Genomic DNA, 24,192 nt, shown 5'->3' on the forward strand with positions numbered 1-24,192 from the left:
TTTTTATTTACGAATTACACAACGTGCCAACTTCACTGGTTTTAAGTTGTGTATTTATAAAGCACTTTTCACAGATAAAATCACAAAGCGCTGTACAAAGCGTAGGTGAAGTAAAACAACAATACAATTAAAACAACATCATAAAAAGGATAAAAAGTGGATTAAAAATGGTAGTTAAAAGGTGCATTAACTAAAAGCTTTACTAAAAAGAGAAGTTTTCAAATGTTTCTTAAAAGTGTCAACACAGTCAAGATCCCAGAGGGACTGGTGCAAGTTGTTCCAGAGTCTAGGAACTACAGCCTGAGGTCTCCACGGGTTTTAAAATGTTTTTTGGGGATCTTTAGAAGACCCTGGCCTGAAGACCGGAGGCCAAAAGGAGACAAAAGACAGTAAGATAAGTGAGTACGACAGCAATGTAGAGACTGTGGAGTATAGTACAGTAGCATTTAGCTGTTGACTACTATAAGAAGACACACTTGGCCCAAAAGTAAGTAAGTAAGTAAATATTATTTATAAAGCGCTTTTCACAGATAAAATCACAAAGCTCTGAACAAAACATAGGTGAAGTGAAACAACAATTCAATTAAAACAACTTCATAAAAAGGATAAAAAGTGGATTAAAATTGGTAGTTTTACATAGTGAAACCCAATATCTAAGTTACATTCAAACCAGAGTGGGTGGCACTGGGAGCAGGTGGGTAAAGCGTCTTGCCCAAGGACACAACGGCAGTGACTAGGATGGCGGAAGCGGGGATCGAACCTGGAACCCTCAAGTTGCTGGCATGGCCACTCTACCAACCGAGCTATACTGCACCAAAAGATGCATTACTTAAAAGCTTCACTAAAAGGAGAAGTTTTCAAATGTTTCTTAAAAGTGTCAACACAGTCAAGGTCACAGAGGGACTGGTGCAAGTTGTTCCAGAGTCTGGGACCTATAGCCTGGAATGCCAGGGTTTTAAAACACGTGTTTGGGATCTTTAGAAGACCCCGGCCTGAAGACCGCAAGCTGCGTGTTAGAATCATTTTATCTAAGTTATCACAAAACTTTGTGTTACATTGGGTTCCCGGCGAGAGGACAAAAGCTGTCTTTAATCCTACCAATCAAAAGGCTTGTAAAACTCCACTGTGTAGGATGGGAAGCAACATGAAAGTGTTCTGTTTATTTCATGTATTGTAATCAACAGAAATATATTCTCTTGACCCAAGAACTACAAAGCGGAGAGGAAGCAGGGCCTGACTCCCCTCAGGGCGACCTCTTCTTTGAGCTGTTTTACGACCTTTTCTGTGAACTCTTTTACGACCTTTTCTTTTGAACTGTTGTAACCAAAGGCAATGGATGTTTACAACCCACGTCCCTTAGAAACAGCTGTTGCCATGTAATCAGGGAAAGTCCAAATAAAAGAGGTGGCGTACAATCTTTCGCCAGAGCGTGGTGGAACTGTGCAAAGAGTACAGTCCGGACGTTTCTCCTCAAATTGAGCCAAATTGAATTCTGTCTCTGTTTAATTATTTGCTTCTTGTCTTGTTTAATAGATGTCATCAGTGTTTAAACCTGACACTGCGCCATGAAGAGTTGGGGCATAACAAGAATGTGATTTACTGAGGGGCCACACCATGCAACGCACGGAAAGTCAGGACTAAAATAGTCAACTGAATTTGACTGGAAGCCAATGAAGACTGGATCAAATGGGGGTGATACGGTCTAAGGTCTGGCAGGGACCGTTTGCCTTCGATGGCTGCCAGTGAGAAAGACTTCAAACTGTGTGTAATGTTACAGTGGCCGAACATATTGAATATTCTTGTTAAATAAAACCTGAATATTTAGAACTACTCCACTACTGTATTTTGATGCTGGTCATGATGATGGTTCTTCGAGAGCCAAGTGTTCTCTGAGGTGGTACTTGGTGAAACATCTCATGAACAAGAGGATATTTTCAGTCCTTTTGACCAGCACGCGAGTCGCAGGATTCAGGTCTGAGCGCTATGGCCGCACTTGTGTGTTCCTACAAGCGAGTGTCCTCCCGGCGGGGCGTGGATCAATGCCATCGACCGGGCTGCGTGGTTTCTATTGAGGAATGTTTGTCGGACAGTCGGTGACTTTTGGACAATGGATTGGTAAAACAAAAGAGGGCAGCTTTTGATTTTTTTGAGGAGAATTGGGAAAACATAGAAACACAACTTGGGTTACAATTGGCAGACTAATGTGTCGTTTTCAAGGCCCTTTTGCACTTTTATCCAGTGGGTTAAAGGCCTACTGAAATGAATTTGTTTTATTTAAACGGGGATAGCAGATCTATTCTATGTGTCATACTTGATCATTTCGCGATATTGCCATATTTTTGCTGAAAGGATTTAGTATAGAACAACGACGATAAAGATTGCAACTTTTGGTATCTGATAAAAAAAAGTCTTGCCCCTACCGGAAGTAGCGTGACGTAGTCAGTTGAACATATACGCAAAGTTCCCTATTGTTTACAATGATGGCCGCATGAAGTGAGAGAGATTCGGACCGAGAAAGCGACAATTTCCCCATTAATTTGAGCGAGGATGAAAGATTTGTGGATGAGTAAAGTGCAAGTGAAGGACTAGTGGTGAGTTGAAGCTATTCAGATACGGAAGATGCTGTGAGAGCCGGGGGTGACCTGATATTCAGCTGGGAATGACTACAACAGTAAATAAACACAAGACATATATATACTCTATTAGCCACAACACAACCAGGCTTATATTTAATATGCCACTAATTAATCCTGCATAAAAACACCTGCGTGTTTGTTACGCTAGCTCCTAGCTCCTCTGCTAGCTCCTAGCTCCATAGAACACGCCAATACAATTCAAACACCTGATCAACACACACAATCACTCAGCCCAAAAGACCGTTCACCTAACCCAAGGTTCATAAAGCTTATGTATTTTAAAAAAGTTACGTACATACGCAAAAAAAAGTTGCGCACATACGGTCAAGCGATCAAATGTTTAGAAGCCAAAGCTGCATACTCACAGTAGCACGTCTGCGTCTTTGTCATCCAAATCAAAGTAATCCTGGTAAGAGTCTGTGCTGTCCCAGTTCTCTACAGGCGTCTGTGTATCGAAGTCAAAAGTCCTCCTGGTTAGAGTCTCTGTTATCCGAGTTCTTCCATCTTGACTGCATCTTTCGGGAACGTAAACAAAGAAGCGCCGGCTGTGTACTGTTGTTGCTGACTACGTTCGAAAAATACGTCCATTTCGCACCGACAACTTTCTTCTTTGCTTGCTCAGCTTCCTTCTCCATAATGCAATGAACATGATTGCAACAGATTCACGAACACAGATGTCCAGAATACTGTGGAATTATGAAATGAAAACAGAGCCTTTTCATATTGGCTTCAATGTGGAAGGCATACCCGTGTTCGCCGGGCCACGTCACGCGCATACGTCATCCTCAGAGGCGTTTCGAACCGGAAGTTTAGCGGCAAATTTAAAATGTCACTTTATAAGTTAACCCGGCCGTATTGGCATGTGTTATAATGTTAAGATTTCATCATTGATATATAAACTATCAGACTGCGTGGTCGGTAGTAGTGGGTTTCAGTAGTCCTTTAACTATAGATTTGATTTGTTCTGTGCTAGAAAACATTAATTAATTTAGTTTTAGTCGACTAAATTCCTTAATTTTTCAGTCAACTAAAATGACAGTAAATGTTGTCGACTAAAATATAAACTACAAGGGATAACACATTGATTGATTGATTGATTGAGACTTTTACTAGTAGATTGCACAGTACAGTACATATTCCGTACAATTGACCACTAAATGGTAACACCCGAATAAGTTTTTCAACTCGTTTAAGTCGGGGGTCCACGTTTATCAATTCATCTTTGAAGTTGTCTTGATACCATTTATAATAAGATTATTCACATTACTGTACAACATAAGAAATCAACCCTGCATAACTTAGCAGATACAGATGCATTTCAATAAATCGGAATATGGTGAATCACATGTCAGAATCAATTCAGACTAAGAGACTAATTAAAGCAGGGGTGTCCAAAGTTTTTCCACTGAGGGCCGCACATTGAGAAATCAAAGCTAGCAGGGGCCATTTTGACATTATTTATTTTAAAAACCAATACAATATATGAATAAAAAATATACATTTAGGCTTCCACTCAGGCTTGATCCCGGGGACCCCAAATGGTTTTGGTCTATCTGCCAATATAACATTTTTAAAATATTTAAATTGTATGCTCTTTTTGTCAAAGGAAACCCTTTTTTTTAATGAAAAAAACATAATAAACCCAATAAAATTTTTAAGTGGGATATTTGAGATGATATATTAATGGGAGCCTTAAAAAGGTCAATAACTCATAACACCATTGATTTTAATTCATTATTAATTTTTGAGCAATGACACTTAAAAACTAATCACACTAAAATTGTAGGGGATCTAAAAGGGTCCTACTCATTAAAGTGTTAAAAAATAAATTATAAGTGTTTTTTTTACCGTTTACTTTTAACACAATAATCTTGTGATCAATTTCAGATCTGTCAATTAGAAGTTGTATTGTTGTTTATGTTTTTTGTTTGTTCGTTTTAGGCCCTTCTTTAAAAAAAACAGCTCGTTTTTTTACATGGCAAACACAAAATATGCAACATTTTCTCAAAAAAATATCTCAAAATATTTAACGTGATGTAATTGGAGGAGTTCAAGTACCTCGGAGTCTTGTTCACTAGTGAGGGAAGAGTGGATCGTGAGATCGACAGGCGGATCGGTGCGATGTGTTCAGTAATGCGGACGCTGTATCGATCCGTTGTGGTGAAGAAGGAGCTGAGCCGGAAGGTAAAGCTCTCAATTTACCGGTCGATCTACGTTCCCATCCTCACCTATGGTCATGAGCTTTGGGTTATGACCGAAAGGACAAGATCACGGGTACAAGCGGCTGAAATGAGTTTTATCTGCCGGTTGGCGGGTCTCTCCCTTAGAGATAGGGTGAGAAGCTCTGTCATCCGGGAGGAGTTCAAAGTAAAGCCGCTGCTCCTCCAAATCGAGAGGAGCCAGATGAGTTGGTTCGGGCATCTGGTCAGGACAGGTAAGAGGCCACGGGGAAGACCCAGGACACGTTGGGAAGACTATGTCTCCCGGCTGGCCTGGGAACGCCTCGGGATCCCTCAGGAAGAGCTGGACGAAGTGGCTGGGGAGAGGGAAGTCTGGGCTTCCATGCTTAGGCTGCTGCCCCCGCGACCCGACCTCGGATAAGCGGAAGAAGATGGATGGATGGATGGATGGAAATGTCATACATATGTACATGCACATGTCCTGGGCAGGACGTTAAAGTGCATCCGGCAGTGGAGGCTCCTCTATGGGGTCTTGGGGCACTAGGAGGTTAACCCTTTACTACTGTTACCCCAGTTGGCCCTTGGCAAAGGCCTAGTACCTGACTTACCCCTAGCCAGGGATACGGTGAAGACTTCAACGGCGGAGCAGGCGTAAGACGGTAGATTTAAGAACTACCACAACGCCTGAGATGGCGGATGAAGGCTGCAGCAGAAAAGGGTCCCCAGTCGTCTTGGACTCCATGCCACTGAACCCTGTTCTGATTCTGTTAAGGATGGTGTGGTGACTGTCTGTGCACCAGTCTCACCACTTTAAACAAAGTCACGCACAGGCATCCTCCATAAAGGGATACACCCCTACCAGGAGGACCGTCATACTCGTTTGAGTGACCGCCGATGACGACGACATACACAAAGTTGTGCACATGAATTGTTGACAACTTGGAGTGCATAACTTAGAGAAATCATGTTTTTAATATTATATTCAATAACATTGTAACTATTTTCTCGAACCATCAGTAAAAGTACTGGGTACATTTTATCATGTAGGTCTATCATTTTTTATTTTTTTTAAAAAGAGCACTCTCAACAGTGGCCTAGTGGTTAGAGCAGTGTTCTTAACCTGGGTTCGGTGAGTCGGCCTCAGTCGAGACACACCCGACTCATCGTGTAAATAAAAACTTCTCCCTATCGCCGTATTATGGATACCCCTAAACATTGTTCCCTCTAATTTTCCATCTGATTTGCAGGTGTGTAATTTGTTGTGAGTTCATGCACTGTGTTGGTTTTGTTGTTTGAACAAGATGATGTTCATGCACGCTTCATTTTGTGCACCAGTAAAAAAAAACATATAACCTTGTCTTGAATTTGAGAAAAAAAACATTTTATTTTTCACTAAAGAAGGGTTCGGTGAATGCGCATATGAAACTGGTGGGGTTCGGTACCTCCAACAAGGTTAAGAACCACTGGGTTAGAGTGTCCGCCCTGGTGTCGGTTGGTCGCGAGTTCAAACCCCGGCCCATTCATACCAAAGACTATACAAATGGGACCCGTTGCCTCCATGCTTGGCACTCAGCATCAAGGGTTGGAATTGGGGGTTAAATCACCAAAAATGATTCCCGAGCGTGGCCACCGCTGCTGCTCACTGTTCCCCTCACCTCCCAGGGGGTGGACAAGGGGATGGGTCGAATGCAGAGGGTAACTTCAGTGGATTATCAGTGGTACTTTAACTTTTTTAACTTTATTCTGTATAACTACACCGGGTGTGTATGATATTTAGCGTCTTCTTGGCCACTGTCGGGTGTAAATACAGCAAGCAGTGTTATAAACTAATGTATATACTGTAGGTCTCACATACACTACCGTTCAAAAGTTTGGGGTCACCCAAACCATTTTGTGGAATAGCCTTCATTTCTAAGAACAAGAATAGACTGTTGAGTTTCAGATGAAAGTTCTCTTTTTCTGGCCATTTTGAGCGTTTCAATGGCCCCACAAATGTGATGCTCCAGAAACTCAATCTGCTCAAAGGAAGGTCATTTTTGTAGCTTCTGTAACGAGCTAAACTGTTTTCAGATGTGTGAACATGATTGCACAAGGGTTTTCTAATCATCAATTAGCCTTCTGAGCCAATGAGCAAACACATTGTACCATTAGAACACTGGAGTGATAGTTGCTGGAAATGGGCCTCTATACACCTATGTAGATATTGCACCAAAAACCAGACATTTGAAGCTAGAATAGTCAATTACCACATTAGCAATGTATAGAGTGTATTTCTTTAAAGTTAAGACTAGTTTAAAGTTATCTTCATTGAAAAGTACAGTGCTTTTCCTTCAAAAATAAGGACATTTCAATGTGACCCCAAACTTTTGAACGGTAGTGTATATGCTCTTTTAGGTTGTCAATGTCCACATGAAATGCTCTAATATTACTCTGTGGTCAATGTTTTTATTTACCACCAGAAAAGTCACAGCCGATTGTGGTTGTATTTGTTTCCACAGTGTTTTTTTTTTTTGTGTTTGTTTTTTTTCTTTAAGTGTGAGGCGAACCAGAAGACATCATAGGGGGTGCAGCAGCTTGAAAAAAAAAATGAAGAAAAAAAAAGAATAGAGAAGAAAAAAATAAAAAACTGATCATTTTGCTTCTGACCAAAAAAAAGTAAGCTTATGTTATTTTTAGTTTCTGCCATGAAAGAATAAACAGACAAAGGGGCGAGCAGAAAATATACTCCAGAAAATCTGTTATTTGTATTCCCCGAGGGGAGACTCTCTCCGCCACACTGAGTGCGACAACAGTGGCTATAGATGGCAACGTTTTCAGCATGAATATTAATCACAAATGTGTCATTTATTTGTCTGAAGCATGCAGGTCCCAATTGGGTGGCCAAGTTAACCAACCAACAATGAATTGTCCAATATTCTAGTGCAAATGTGTCAAACTTGTGGCCCGCCACTTCATTTTATTTGGCCCTTGAAAGCCTGGAAATAATATGTATCAATAAAGTACTGTAACTGTTCTTACTAAATGTATTATTTATTTCTATTTCGGGAGAAAAAAAAAGTATATTCTCCATGTAATCGCAAATTATGTTCACTTAAATATTGACTAATTATGCAAAATATATATCATCAAACATTCAAAGCATTTTTTAAATAGAAATAATCAAGAAGGGGACTCTGGGGTGTTTTGTTTTCCCGGAATGCAAAGGAAAGTTGGAACGGGCAAGGCGTGAAGTTAAGGACATATTTTATTTACTATAAAAAAGGAACAAAAGGCGCGCACAAGGCAGAAGTACAAAAACTTGGCTAATGAAACAAAAACTTGCACAAAGGAAGAAACTATGAACATGAAGCAAAACTCGTTAACTGTGACATGAAAAAACTAAACTTACGTGGCATGGCAAGAAGCATAGCTATGAACAGGCATGAGTATCAGAAGTAGCATGGCATGAAGTGAGCAGAGGTAATGTCGCCAGACAGACCGCCTGGCAACTGAAAGCTTAAATAATAACGACATGATTAGTGACAGGTGCGCAAGTGCAAAACGTGAGACAGGTGAAACTAATGAGTAGTCATGGAAACAAAACAAGCAAGAGTGCACAACCAGGAACTAAAAAGAGTCCAAAAAAACAAACAGCACATGGCCAAACAAAAACATGATCAACAGACATGACAAATAAACACTAATACTAATGATTGGTGCAAATTGTGCAATGTAAAAGTAGCAATGGATTTCACGGTAAAATTGTGAAATTTACTGTGGTTTCTACAGCATTTTTCTCAAAATGAAAAAAAATGCACTTTTTTTTACTGTAATAAACTGTGGTGCCGTTTTGGCATTTTCAGTAATACACCGAGAAATCTACAGTTGTTGATTTGCAGTAAAAAACTAACAAAACATAACAATCAAACTGGCAGCTTTAGGTGCCAACATTTTACTGTAAAATTGCATTTTTTTTATTTACAGGAAAAAAAACCAAATGTCAATTTTAAAGTAAAATTCTGGCAACTGAGCTGCCTTTTTTTTTTTTTTTTTGCCATAAAAACAGCAGTACTGTTTTTCCATTTACAGTAATACACACTACATTTTGAGATTAAATTATTGGAACTTACCATATTTTTTTTACATTTTAGTTTCTAAAACAATGTACTAATAAAATGCAATGTAATAATAGTATTCACTGTTAGAATCGGCCCTCTGGGGCCAAACATAACTGCGATGTGGCCCTCAGTGAAAACGACTTTGATACCTCTGTTCTAGTGTAAAAAAAAACATTGCTATGACATCGATAGTGTTGTATTTACTTGTCGTTTACCCTGTGGTCTATAAGCTGAGAGGATCAGGTCACTAACATGTAAATAAACACAAGGAAACATTAAACATTTATGTAAGTCTGCTTAAAAATTCACTTTACATTCAATTATGCGTGCAAAAGGATAGAGTTACAGTACCTTGCTGGCACTGACTGCTCTCAGTTGTTATTGTACTATTTTTACTTTGGTACAAAACATTAGATAACATCAACGACAGAAAACAGTAAAAAAGAAAATGTTTCACTTTTTTTTGATTAACAGTTTGTCGTCGTTTCACTTTTTTGTTATTTGGTCCTGTCGTTCTTACCCAGCAGGCACAAGACGTTGATTATGCATACATGTCCTTTAAAACCGACTTTGAAACAACTTTGGTAAATAACAACTTCAGGTCTATCTGTTGATATAAGGGAAAAGAAAAAAATTGTTTATTTTTTTGCCCTTTTTTTCAAAAAAAAAAAAAATTTTCATGGCAAAAACAGAAAATAGGCAATAACCCCCCACCAAAAAATAAATAAATCAAATGGGAATACTTGATGTGAAGTAATTGGAGCCTTAAATAGGTCAATAATTCATTGATTTTACTTCATTATTACTTTGTTTTAACAATGACAGTTTTAAAAAATACATACAAAAAAACAAAAAAACACTACAATTATTGACGATGCAAAAGGGCTCCACTCATAATTGTTAACAATAAAAACACTTAAGTCTCTAGATCAACTTCAGGTCTATTCGTCGATTATACGTTTTTATTTATTTTTCATAGGTGTTTTTATTTGTTAGTTTTTCATATTGCAAATACACAAAATATGCAATATTACGCCCCTCCCATAATAATTCAAAGTGGAATATTTGCAATTGGAGCCATGAACAGGTCAATAATTCATAACGACATTGATTTATTAGCAATCGCAAAAGAAAAAGAAAGAATGAAAAAAGAAAGAAAATCAGTCAGGGAAAAAAAAAAGTTTCATGTTTTTTGCCCTTTTTGTCAAAAAACTTTTTTTTTCATGGAAAAAACACAATATAGGACATCCCCCCACCCCCCCCCCCCCCCCCCACCCCCCGACCCCGCCAAAAATGCATAAATAAAATTGGAATATTTAATGTGAAGTAATTGGAGCCTTAATTATGTCAATAATTCATTTATTTTAGTTCATTATTACCTTTTTAACAATGACATTTTTTTTTAATCTAAAAAAAAAAAAAATCACTAAAATTCTTGAGGATGCAAAAGTGTGAAAAATAAAAATAAAAACACTTAAGTCTCTAGATCAACTTCAGATCTATTCGTCGATTATAAGTGTTTATGATTTTTTCACAGGTTTTTTTTATTTGATACTTTTTCATATTGCAAATACACAAAATATGCAATATTTCCCCCCCCCCATAATACATCTGTGAAGGCACCATTAATGCTGAAAGGTACATACAGGTTTTGGAACAACATATGCTGCCATCTAAGCGCCGTCTTTTTCATGGACGCCCCTGCTTATTTCAGCAAGACAATGCCATGCCACATTCAGCACGTGTTACAACTGCGTGGCTTCGTAAAAAAAAGACTGCGGGTACTTTCCTGGCCCGCCTGTAGTCCAGACCTGTCTCCCGTCGAAAATGTGTGGCGCATTATGAAGCGTAAAATACGACAGCGGAGACCCCGGACTGTTGAACGACTGAAGCTCTACATAAAACAAAAATGGGAAAGAATTCCACTTTCAAAGCTTCAACAATTAGTTTCTTCAGTTCCCAATCGTTTATTGAGTGTTGTTAAAAGAAAAGGTGATGTAACACAGTGGCGAACATGCCCTTTCCCAACTACTTTGGCACGCAGCCATGAAATTCTAAGTTAATTATTGTTTGCAAAAAATAAAATAAAGTTTATGAGTTTGAACACCAAATAGCTTGTATTTGTAGTGCATTCAATTGAATATGGGTTGAATTCAAAGTGGAATATTTAATGTGAAGCAATTGGAGCCATGAATAGGTCAATAATTCATAACAACATTGATTTATTCATTTTTTGAGCAATCACAAAAGAAAAGGAAAGAAAATGAAAATAAAAAAAAAACTGCCTGCATGGCTGCTTTATGTTATTAGTCAACATTGCAGCTTGTTCTCGTTACATGTAACCTGTTTGCGCTTTTATTACCCTTGTTTTTGTAATTATTTTTAGAATATGAGGCGGGCCGTTAAAACAATTAGCTGTGGTCCACAAATGGCCCCCTGCCGCACTTTTGCTTTAGTAGATCAGACTTTTAGTTTTTAGTGTGTTATATTACAATGCTTAACTAATATTAATGCTTGTATGGTAGGTAAGAATATTGTAGATGTTTTGTTAACCGAGATATACAAAACCCAAATAATATCCAAACATTGTGATAAATTAGAGCAGGGATGTCAAACTGGTTTTCATTGAGGGCCACATGGCAGTTATGGCTGCCATCAGAGGGCCGCATGTAACAGTAAATAATGCATGAATTTGCCTCTAGATTTTATAATTAATTATATAAAATGCTTTAAGTAGACTATCGATTTTACAGGAAAAACTTGACATTTACAAAATTTTAATGTAAAATTGTGTTTTGTGTTTTTCTTACAACATTGTACGGTAAATGGAAAAACAGTACCACTGTTTTTTTTGGGGGGGGGGGTTAATGGAAAAAGCTTAGTTGCCAGAATTTTTGTGTTGAATTGACAATGTTTGTTACAACATTATATTGTTCATGGGAAAACAGTACTAGTTATTTTTTTTATTCGGGCAAACTAGCTGCCAGTTTTTCTACCGTAAAAACAAATGTTACGGTCTTTCCATTTACAGTAATACACCCTTAAAAACAACAACGGTAGATTTTACAGTCAAAAACTGGCTGCTCAGTCAACAGAATTTTAACGCAATTTTTTAAAAGTTTTTTTTAAAGTTACAGTAATATGCTATAAAGAACACTGTATAATTTATACCGCATGGCTGCGGTATGTGTGACCCCAAGATGCAGGAACCAGGAGAGTGAACATCAGGTAAGAGGATTTTAATACACTCAAACAGAGAAGGAAGCAGTCGTGCATGTAAGGTTCTCAAAACATAAATCAACCCTCGAGCGCTGAGGAGCAGGTGAGGCAGGCATAAGTAGAGGCCTGCTGATTAGCACCAGGTGTGGCCAGGCTGCCAATTAGCAGCAGGTGAGGGGAAAACAGCGCTCAGGGAGACATGCAGGAAATTGAACCAAAATAAGAGCACTGATAGGAAATAAACACAAAACAAGGAAGCACAAACAGAAATTAAGTGACAGATCGTCACATTTTTATTAATTTGATGGGTAGTGTGAAAAATGTATATATATATATATATATATATATATATATATATATATATATATATATATATATATATATATATATATATATATATATATGCAAGAGTTATTTCTTTCTATTCATAGTCATATTTGAAAACAGCTAGTGTTTTTCCATTTGTTCTCTTTCTATTTGTCCGCAAGTAAACGGTGTGTGTTACCTTGAAGACTTGGAATGTAGAAGTTGGAGTACTCCCTTATATCTTATCTGCAGTAGAACAATGAGGCCGTGTTCCTTCCCTGAGAGGTGGGGACTTTCTTTCTGTGTAAGAAGGAGGCTCTTCCGTTTGAGTGTTAGAACAACTTAGGAAGCCGGTATGAATGTATTAGTCTAGGTTGTTCTCCTGAAATTTCCGTAAAACTTGATGATATTCCTATTCTGTCCTGGTGATCCTTCTTCCTCAGCTTATATGTCATCCAAAAAAACTTGGGATTGACCAGTAACTTAGATTCCCTTGGAAGAAGAACTGGTCCGACGCAACAGTAGTTTGCTGTAAAATCATAAGACAAGCAGATATTTAAGTATTTTGTTTTATTCCGACAAAAGTTGGAAAGTGTGATAATATACAGTAACGTTTGTTGCAATAATGGCTACTATTAAAGTTTAAAAGGCATGCAATTTCAAGCAGTACACATATTTTTTTCTGTCAAAATGAACAAAATCCATTACATTTAGTGAGAAAATATTAAGTCCTTTATTGACACATATCATTTCCAGGGCCAGATAAAATGATGTTGCGGGCCAGATCTGGCCCCCGGGCCTTGAGTTTGACACCTGTGAATTAGAGCAGTGTTTTTCAACCACTGTGCCGCGGCACACTAGTGTACCGTGATATATTGTCTGGTGTGCCGTGGGAGATTATGTAGTTTCACCTAATTGGGTTAAAAATATTTTATGCAAACCAGTAATTATAATTGGCAAAAAATGTGCCGTTGTTGAGTATCTGTGCTGTCTAGAGCTCGGCAGAGTAACCGTGTAATACTCTTCCATATCAGTAGGTGGCAGCAGGTAGCTAATTGCTTTGTGGATGACGGGAACATGATTTGTCGTGATCACAATATGCAGGCGACAGCGGGAGGCAGTGTGCAGGTAAAAAGGTGTCTCATGCTTAAAACCAAAAACAAACAAAAGGTGAGTGGTGCTAAGAAAAGGCATTGAAGCTTAGGGATGGCTTCGCAAAACGAAACAAGAACTGACCTGGCTGCAAAGTAAACAAAAACAGAATGCTGGACAACAGCAAAAACTTACAGCGTGTGGAGCAGCAGACGGCGTCCACAAAGTACATCCGTACATGACATGACAATCAATGACAAAATAGGAAACACTACACATAGGAAAACACCAAAAAAGTAAAAAAAAAAGTCAGGGCGTGATGTGACAGGTGGTGACAGTACACCTACTTTGAGACAAGAGCTATAGTGATGCATGTTCGGTTATGCTTTAAAGTCATATCCAACAATATTGGCTGCTGAGTTTCATTTTTTTATGTTTTCCCCTAGTTGTGTGCCTCGGGATTTTTCCAATGAAAAACGTGCCTTGGCTCAAAAAAGGTTGACAATCACTGAATTAGAGGATCCACTTTACTATGATCAGCTTATGATTGTCAGTCTTTCTGTTTGTTACTGTATAGCCTGTAAGTATTAAATCACAGAAAGTGTTGACGATAAAAGCCGAAATGCGTTTGAATAAGAGTTCAGGTTGTGTCCGATCCAAATTTTGTGGCTCCTCTGACGCTTTCCAAATTGAAATGAATACCGAAGCGTAATCACGCCGCTTTGTGGTTCCCTCGGCGTGAGTGAGATGGAGCCCACAGAGAGGGAATGGGTATATCCCGGTATGAGTCAACCCTCCTCAGACTGTGGGTCGATCGGTGCTGATTGAGGCAGGACAGCAAATAAATCACCCCCTGCCATCCTAAAATGGCAGGCTTGTGATCGCGGAGGAAAGGAAGCCGCGAGCGAGGGTTAATGAATACGGGCCACATCGATCCACTTCCACCGGGCTCCTTTCTCCCAGCATGCACTCCTCCCAACGCTGCTCCAGCACTTTGCTGAGCGTCCGCACACAAACGGCTGAGCGGCGGCTGAAGAAAAAACGAACAGTCGCTAAGGCAGGACAATGACTAATGCCATCCGCTAATTAGATCAGTCCATAAAGCCGCATTGATGAAACCGCGACTAACGGTAACTAATGTTGTTTGGCGCTCTCTGCAAGATACTGTGATTGTTACGCTGCTGTGTTACAGCTAACTTCACCAGCTCTTTACGTCTCAGAGTATTGACTCATGACTCAGTCGGACATGATTTTGGCCCCGTGATCGGAAGGTCAGCTCGCTTCTGCCTTTATCCCTAAATCGTTTCACAAAGAATAGTTCCTACCAGTCATCAAAATGTGTCCACAAAGACTGATATTTTTTTTACTTCCACCCTCCCCCCAATGTCACCTTTTTCCCACCTTTTTGAGGAGCGCCTAAGTGAGGCTGATCCGTTGGCGGTCCCGTCTTGTCTCCCTGTAACGTATGTCTGCTCTTAGCGGGATTGTGCCGAAAATGTAATTTCAGTTCTTATGTGTCTTGTACATGTAAGAATGGACAATAAAGCTGATTGATTGATTGATTGATTGAAAGTCCAGAGTCCGTCAAAGTTTCTAGGGTGTGTAAAAATGACGGACCAATTTTCCAAAGCACAGCAAACCATTGAAGCGTGGCTGAGAACTACTGATAGCTGTCCGTATTACCATATAGTCTATTGTGAGGGTGCTGGCAGAAACTAAATGGCTCTCTCTCAAAAACACACATACGCTTTCACATATGGACTAAAATTTTGAAAACCGCTCAGAAAGATGTTTGTTTAGTTATTCAACTAAATTGTTTTTGGGGGCCACATTCCCAGAAATCAACTGAGAGGTCGGACTTCTCCCATGTCATTGTTTCCATCCATCCATTTTCTTCCGCTTATCTTAGGTTGGGTCGCGGGGGCAGCATCTTAAGCAGAGAAGCCCAGACTTCCCTCTCCCCAGCCACTTCATCCAGTTCCTCCCGGGGGATCCCGAGGCGTTCCCAGTCCAGGCTGGAGACATAGTCTTCCCAACATGTTCTGGGTCTTCCACATATCCTCCTAACGGTCGGAAGTGCCCTAAACACCTCCCTAGGTGTATATACATATATATATATATATATATATATATATATATATATATATATATATATATATATATATATATATATATATATATATATATATATCTCCATCCATGCATCCATTTTCTACCGCTTGTCCCTATCGGGTCGTGGGGGTGCCTGGAGCCTATTCCATCTGCATTCGGGCGGAAGGTGGGATACACCCTGGACAAGTCGCCACCTCATCACAGGGCCAAACATGTGTGTATATATATATATATATATATATATATATATATATATATATATATATATATATATATATATATATATATATATATATATATATATATATATATATATATATATATATGAATATATACATACATATACAATATATATATATATATATATATATATATATATATATATATATATATATATATATATATATATGAATATATACATACATATACAATATATATATATATGTATATATAAATATATATATATATATATATATATATATATATATATATATATATATATATATATATATATATATATATATATATATATATATATATATATATATATATATATATATTGACATATATATATATATATATATATATATATATATATATATATATATATATATATATATGTATATATATATATATATATATATATATATATATATATATATATATATATATATATATATATATATATATATACATATATATATACATACATATACATACAAATATACATACATATACATTTGTTCACTTTCTGCTCTCAATTTTTGTTCACATCCATCCATTTTCTACCGCTTATTCCCGTCGGGGTCGCGGGGTGCGCTGGAGCCTATCTCAGCTACACTCAGTTCACTATTTACTCCATAAATAATATTACAAAATTTAAAAAAAATGGTGAAGTAAGTTGCATTTCATATGGTGAGATGAATAAATAACAAAATATTCAGTCAAAGGCTGGACTCCAGGGAGGGGGCCTCCAGACACATAAACAAGTTACATAGAATCAACAAAACTTGCAACAGAGGGCAGGGAGTGGGAGCTATGGAGTTCGGCAGCTGCTGTGTAAGCGCTACTCAGCCGTCCATTACCCCTAAGGGGAATCAAGTTGTGGTGAAGGCGTGGCGTGGGGGTTTACACCAAGAGCCGGGAAAACTTGAGGTCGGTAGAGGACCTTGTCGAGAAATAAGTTCCCTACTCTCACTGACCAATTATTTGAAAGCACACACACGACGCTCGTTAGAGAGCTAAGCCACAGAACTCACTGTAATGGCATTTTGAAATACGCAACACATCTATTAAAATATTAATCTTGCCAACTCGACACGCAACACATCTATTAAAATATTAATCTTGCCAACTCGACATGCCCTAACACATAAAGCTATGTCAGACTACAAAGTAATTCCATAAAACCGATTTAATACTCAGTATATCAATTTCCAGAGTGCCATAACTCTTCCCTTTGATGCCATTTCACACATCCAAAGGAGAAATGGACTCCAGCTGTGCCTTATAATCTCTATCCAACAGTTCAATGAATCCATGACTGATAAGAAAATAAGAGAGGGGGGGGGTGAACAATGCTGAATTAAACAGAAGTGGGCACAAACACAGCAGGAGGACAAAGTTCTATCTTCTGCGTGCTAACTGACCTTTCCATGCTCACGCCCCCTGATAGCAATAACACAAAACCCCACAACCATTTTTTGGCCGTATCATTACCCACCACCAGACCCCTGCTGTCAATCTGCCCTTCTTCGGAAAATAAAAACAATTTTAAACTTGCGCGGTTATTCATGCTCCTTTTTTTTCATCTGCCAATCATCTTATTTTACTTTATCCTTCCCCAATATTAAGTTCCCTTTTGTTTCTTGCACAATTGTCATTACCACAATGCCAGGCAGCAAAAGGCGGTTGGTATTGTTATTTAATTCAAAGGCAGAATAAGAAGGGATTTCTTATACTGTATATTTATTTATTTGTACTGTAAATGCTGAGTCTGAAAACTGTGTCTTATCATGTTTGGTCACCCTGCCTAACTTGAAAAATATAAATCACCCACCACTGTGTTACCCTCAGTATGAACCCTAAAGCAAGGTTTGTATATTATCAGCTCATTAAAGTGTAATATGGTACATATAGCAGCAGCATGAACAGTACTTACTGGGAGTGTTTTGGCTCCATATAAAACTAACCTTATGGATTATCCTCACTGCTCTCGTCTGTTATTGCAGAAAGTGTACTTTTTCAATAGTTTCCCCATATCTCCACACAATAGAAATATATATATATATATATATATATATATATATATATATATATATATATATATATATATATATATATATATATATATATATATATATATATATATATATATATATATATATACATATACATATTATATATATATATATATATATATATATATATATATATATACATATATATATATATATATATATATATATATATATATATATACATATATATACATATTATATATATATATATATATATATATATATATATATATATATATATATATATATATATATATATATATATATACACATACATATTATATATATGTATATGTATATATATATATATATATAGATATATATATATATATATATATATATATATAATATATATATATATATATATATATAGTGCGGCCCCCAGCCAAATTGTTTTACCCCAAAGCGGCCCCGGAGTCAAAACGTTAGGGGACCCCTGCCCTAAAGGGGCATGGGGGGGGAAAAAAATGTTTATAACTTTTTTTATTTTATTTTTTTTTAGACATGTATCTCGTGCGCACGATAAACTTTTTATAAAGTTATAAAAAATAAAAAAAATAAAAATATTTTTTTAGACATGTATCTCGTGCGCACGAGAAACTATCTCGTGCACAGAAGATACATGTCTAAAAAATAAAAAATAAAATAAAAATTATTAAAAAAATGTTTTCCCCCATGTCCTTTTAGGGGCTCGGTATATTTCTCCTCTTTATTGAGAAGAATTGTTGTACAATCTTGGCTAGCAGGTTATAGTTTGCTTTGTACATCATTTTAGTTGTTTGCAAATGCACCAAGTCGTTGAATTTCAACATTTGTGATTCAATAAATAAAGGGTTTGTATGTTCTTTGTGTCGTTTTTTTTTTTTTAATCGTTAATTGAAACTTAAATTGTCGCATTTTTCTATTCACCTTTGATAAAACAGCATGCACACCAATACGACCCCTCCGGTGTGGAAAAATGCCATACATCTCCTAATAAAAGACTACATTAATGCCATTCTCATCAACCATGCAGTAATTAAAACTTGAAGTGTCTGGTTTGCATTTATAATCATGGCTATTTGTATATAGAGCAGCAGCAAAACAATGAATACATGTTTTAAATGTGATCATTTCTCCTTCTCCTGCATACAAATGATGGCTACAATCTCACTGTACTTTATTGTATGTACTAATGTTGTACTGTATACTGGTATTGGCATAGTACCGCGATAGTAATGAATCATATTCGGTACTATACCGCCTCTAAAAAAATACCGGTCCCCCCACCCAACCCCCGTCGTTGTTATGTCGTGTAAATGTTGGTTTTACGAGCGGAGGAGCATGTTCGGCAGCGCACAATCACAGAGTACTTACAAGCAGACACAGCTAACATTCATCCACAGTCTGCAGTGTTTTAGCTACTTCTAAATCACTAATCCTGGCCTCCATGGCGACAAATAAAGTAAGTTTCTTACAAGTAACATTATCACTGCAGGACGAGGAATAGCTAAACATGCTTCACTACACACCGTAGCTCAGCGGCGTCAAAATGTAAACAAACGTCATTGGTGAATCTACACCTGACATCCACTGTAATGATACCAAGTACAGGAGCGTATCTAGTCGATACTACTATGATTACATCCATATTTTTTAGCATCACAAAATATTTTTGTTTATAAACTCAGTAAATACGTCCCTGGACACATGAGGACTTTGAATATGACCAATTAATGATCCTGTAACTACTTGGTATCGGATTGATACCTACATTTGTGGTATCATCCAAAACTAATGTAAAGTATCAAAGAAGAGAAGAATAAGTGATTATTACATTTTAACAGAAGTGTAGATAGAAAATGTTAAAAGAGAAAGTAAGCCGATATTAACAGTAAATGAACAAGTAGATTATTAATTCATTTTCTACCGCTTGTCCTTAATTTTGACAAAATATTAGAATGGAAAATGACACAATATGTTACTGCATACGTCAGCAGACTAATTGGGAGCCTTTGTTTGTTTACTTACTACTAAAAGACAAGTTGTCTAGTATGTTCACTATTTTATTTAAGGACAAACTTGCAATAATAAACAAATGTTTAATGTACCCTAAGATTTTTTGTTAAAATAAAGCCAATAATGCCATTTTTTGTGGTCCACTTTATTTAGAAAAGTATCGAAAAGTACCGAAAAGTATCGAAATACATGTTGGTACCAGTGTGTATGTACACACACACACACACACACCCTCTTCATCGACAACTCCCCTTATACACTGCAAAAAGTCAGTGTTCAAAAACAAGGAAAAAAAATACAAAAATGAGTATGGGTATTTTATTTGAACTAAGCAAAATTATCTGCCAATAGAACAAGATAATTTGGCTTGTCAAGACTTTCCAAAACAAGTAAAATTAGCTAACCTCAATGAACCCAAAAATACCTTAAAATAAGTATATTCTCACTAATAACAAGTGCACTTTTCTTGGTAGAAAAAAAGAAAAGAGACCTTTTTGCTCAATATGTTGAAAAATATTCTTAAATGAAGTAAATGCTAGTGCCATTATCTTGACATAATGATATGCGCTCGGCATTACATTTCTTGAAACCAGCAAACTTATACTAAAAACAAATGTATTGTTCTTAATGGAAATGCAACAAGGCAACTGCTTGTTATTCTCGGGTCTCCTAGCCTCTCAGGCTACATTATGTTGGATATAGAGAACATACAAATCCTTTATTTAATGAATCAAAAATACTGAAATTCCACGACATAGTGAATTTGCAAACAGCTAAAATTATGCACAAAGCAAACTATAACCTGCTAGCCAAGAATGTACAACAATTCTTCTCAAAAAAAGAGGAGAAATATAATCTTAGAGAAAAACATTATTTAAAACATTTGTTTGCACGTACAACACTTAAGACCTTCAGTATATCAGTATGTGGAATTAAATGATGGAATGGATTAAGCAAAGCAATCAAACAATGTACTAATATGATACACTTCAAGAAACTCTTCAAACTTAAAGTGTTTACAAAGTACAAAGAAGAAGAGCCATGACAAACATTCTCAATTTATTTCATCCATCCATTCATTCATTCTTAAAGTAATCTTACTTATCTCATCATATGAAATATGACTTACTTCACCAATTATTATTATTAAATTCTTACTATTATGTATTTATTTATTTTTATTGTGATTACTTATGGAGTTTATTGTGAAAAAATTGTGAACAGGAAGTGAACAAAAAGTTTTGCAACTGTTATGTAAAGAAAAGGGGTAGGATTAAATAAGCTCTGCTTCTTCCTACTCCTTTTCGAACATGTTGAAAAGAAACTTGAAATTGTGATGTATCATGTTGTATGCTTGCATGTTCGAAATAAACTCAAACTCAAACTCAAACTCAAACTCAAATCATATTGTCTAAAAATACATTTTTCCGTGGATAACATGACATCATCGCGCCAAATGCGTGCTCTGTCGATCAATTAGTGCGCATATATACAGCCCGGCCCCCGGACTGAAAAAAACAAGAAAAAAAAATACAAACATTAGGGGTATTTTATTTAAACTAAGCAAAATGATCTGCCAATCGAACAAGAAAATTTGGCTTGTCAAGACTTTCCAAAACAAGTAAAATTAGCTAACCTTAATGAACCCAAAAATACCTTAAAATAAGTATATTCTCACTAATAACAAGTGCACTTTTCTTGGTAGGAAAACAATTAGACCTTTTCGCTCAATATGTTGAAAAATATTCTTAAATGAAGTAAATGCTAGTGCCATTATCTTGACATAATGATATGCGCTCGGCATTACATTTCTTGAAACCAGCAAATTTATGCTAAAAAGTAATTTATTGTTCTTAATGGAAAGGCAACCGTTTGTTACTCTCGGGGTCTCCTAGCCGCTCAGGCAAATCATATTGTCTAAAAAAGCATTTTTCCATCGATAACATGACATCATCACGCCAAGTGTGTGCTCTGTCAATCAATTAGTGCGTATATATACAGCCCGGCCCCCGGACTCATTTTTTTAATTGTAATTTTGAGGAATTTACCGGAATGTGCATGAACTATTTCTGCTCAAAATTGTTAGAAATGTCACATGTTAAATGTTTAAATATTAACTGTCCGTTTACTGTACTGTGCCAACTGTACTACTATATGAGTACGTGTTTTCTACTGTTTCATTGAAAATAAAACAGCAACGTCGCTTTATTTTCATCCGTTTTAGTCATGAGACACAATTGTGTCAAAGACATGATTTTTTTTTTTTTTCATGCTTGAAATAAGAAAATGATGACTTTAAAAAAGTAGTTTTATACTTGTGAGTGTTGATGACACGGCTTTGCAACAGTTGATATTCTAGTTTCAAGCATGTTTTACTCAATATAGGTCATCAAATCTCAGCAACAAGCTGTAATATCTCACTGAGATCATTTAGGACCAAAACCCTTAAAACAAGTAAAACACTCTAACATAAAATCTGCTTAGTGAGAAGAATTATCTTATCAGACAGAAAATAAGAAAATATCACCCTTATTTGAGATATTTCATCTTACTTAGACAGACCTGGGCATTCTGCGGCCCGCGGGCCGCATTCGGCCCTTTGTGCGTCCCTGTCCGGCCCGCGTGAGGCCAATTATAAATTACAAAATACATTTTAAAAAGTATCTATGTCAAGTGTGCAATACAACGGTGCTGCTTTTGTTTTGAAAATCGTTATTTGTATTACTTCCGTGTGGACGTATGCGTGTGCGTGATTGTGAGTGAATGTGAACAGCTGCAATCATTAATTACAAAATAAAGTTGAAAAAACATCTATGTCGTGCGCGCAATACAACTGTGCTGCTTTTATTTTGAAAAGTTTTATTTATGGGCGTGTGTCCGTGTGTAACCTGCGAGTGAAGGTGCACATGCAGCGACAAGTGATGCACGGTTTACACCCGAGACGCTAAAAAGAGAAAAGTTGATGAAGAATGGCGTGTTTCCAACAAGACATGGACTGCCAAGCAACGTTCCCTCTAAGGTGCGTGCCTGCGCAATTGCGCACTGCTAGCGTCTGCTGCGCGCAGCAAATATATGCCGCGCACCAAATCAAATCCCATCTGAATTCTAAACAAAATAAACACATTTATTCTATGTAATTTTGCAATGCAACTTTGAGTGACAGTGACAACAAGCGGCCCTAACGGTGTTCGTCAACACCGTTCAATTGAACACCGTTCAATTATTGTAACGTCTATCGAGATGCTTCGAGGCCAGGAATTATATCGATCACTTTATTGAGAAAACCTGTTTATATTCGGCCAGAACCACACCAAAAACATAAGTAAAACAATTCTATCTGGAAAAACTAGTCATTTTCTGCCGTACAAACCAGGCCAAAACCAACTTGTCATCCGTCACCAACACGCATAGCACTAAACCACTGGTGCGTTTATGGCCACACAAAAAGTCGGACAACTCAAACACCACACAAAGTTACACTATGACTCCTCAGTCATACGTGTGCTTATTTTACTGTCATTTATTATTAATGTTAATTTATTTATATTAGTCATGGAATGCTGTTACACACACTATGTTGAAGTATTACTATTATTATTAATTATTATTATTATTTATCTTACGGTATATATCAAAAATAATATTGAGCAAAATTTAATTGAAATATTGTCGATGTGGCCCTCCAGCAGTGCTCGGGTTGCTCATGCGGCCCCCGGTAAAAATTAATTGCCCACCCCTGTACTTAGATTTCAGTTTTTGCAGTGTAGTGTACTCCTTTCACCTCTTTCGCCAAGGACGTGGACACTTCAGCCCCGACTCTCTGTCTTTTCCGTCTCACAGTTTGTCTCTCTCATCTTTGGAAGAGATAACGGTGCGCTTTCATCTTCCTCCTCCCTGAAGAGAAGACTGCCCAGCAGAGCCAGAGCAGACGAGTCAGCATTTTGGTCCTCCTATGATGTCACCCCGCCCCTTCCGACCGAACACACACACACACACACACACATCTACTGTACATACACTGTGAAGTGTCCCCCGGAATGGGGTAGGAACGGGGGGGGGGACGGGACGCGGGCGCACTGCTGCCGGTGGGGACATCCCACGACCCGGAGTGCAAAGTCCTAGAAACAGACTTGGAATGTTGACCCTAGTTTGGGTGATTTAGGAGAATGAGCTGTGCACAGATAAAAGAAGTAGGAAAGAAAAACATGTGGGAGTGGGGATACTATTGGGGGGGGGGCTAGAGGATGGTGGT

Source organism: Entelurus aequoreus, linkage group LG24, assembly GCF_033978785.1.
Source record: "Entelurus aequoreus isolate RoL-2023_Sb linkage group LG24, RoL_Eaeq_v1.1, whole genome shotgun sequence".
In the NCBI taxonomy this organism is placed as follows: domain Eukaryota; kingdom Metazoa; phylum Chordata; class Actinopteri; order Syngnathiformes; family Syngnathidae; genus Entelurus; species Entelurus aequoreus.